The 1,002-nt window shown below is 41.6% G+C and overlaps 1 pseudogene; it reads left to right on the forward strand.

The window, feature by feature from the left end:
• Positions 1-213: 213 nt before the first annotated feature.
• Positions 214-782, forward strand: LOC141518105 (large ribosomal subunit protein eL20 pseudogene; annotated as a pseudogene).
• The last annotated feature ends 220 nt before the right edge of the window (positions 783-1,002 follow it).

Genomic DNA, 1,002 nt, shown 5'->3' on the forward strand with positions numbered 1-1,002 from the left:
CTAGAAAAAAATAGCTACAAAATTCATATGGAGCAAGAAAAGTACAAGAATATCAAGGAAAATAATAAAAACAATTGCAAAGGAAGGTAGCCTAGCTATATCCGATCTAAAACTAAATTATAAACAGCCAATCATCAAAACTATCCAGTACTGGATAAATAATAGAGTAAGCAACTATTCTATTAAGATACATGCAAAAGAGGCAGCAGCACCATGAAGGCCTAGGGCACTCTGAGAGAGTACAAGGTAGTTGGAAGATACCTGTCTACTCCCAAGAGTCCAATGCCGCCTCTTTATCGTATGCGGATCTTTGCTCCTAACCATGTCATAGCAAAGTCCCTATTCTGGTACTTTGTCTCCCAGCTGAAAAAGATGAAGAAGTCTTCTGGAGAAATCATATACTGCGGACAGGTTTTTGAAAAGTCCCCTCTTAGGGTGAAAAATTTTGACATCTGGCTGCATTGCGATTCCAGGAGTGGAACCCACAACATGTACAGGGAGTACAGAGACCTGACCACTGCTGGTGCCGTCACTCAGTGCTACTGAGCCCACTCCATCCAGATCATGAAAGTGGAAGAAATTCCTGCCAGCAAGTGCCGCCGAACGGCAGTCAAGCAGTTTCACGACTCCAAAATCAAGTTCCCTCTGCTCCACAGAGTTCTGCGTCGCCAGCACAAACCACGCTTTACTACCAAGAGGCCCAATACATTCTTCTAAGTGCAGAGGCGAGGAGGCACAAGTTTTATTTGATCTGTTTAAATAAATTTCCTATTTGGAAAGCCCCCCCCCCAAAAAAAAAGATACATGCAAAAGAAAGAGTAGTAAATGACTATAGTAATCCTCTGTTTGACAAACTCAAAGAGACTAGCTTCTAGGATAAGAACTCCCTATTTGACAAAAACTGCTAGAAAAAGCTGGAGTATAGTATGGCAACAACTATGCAGAGCCACACATTTCACACCATATACCCAAACAAGGTAAAACTTGGTACAGAATTTAGAA

Source organism: Macrotis lagotis, chromosome 1 (assembly GCF_037893015.1).
Source record: "Macrotis lagotis isolate mMagLag1 chromosome 1, bilby.v1.9.chrom.fasta, whole genome shotgun sequence".
NCBI lineage: Eukaryota > Metazoa > Chordata > Mammalia > Peramelemorphia > Peramelidae > Macrotis > Macrotis lagotis.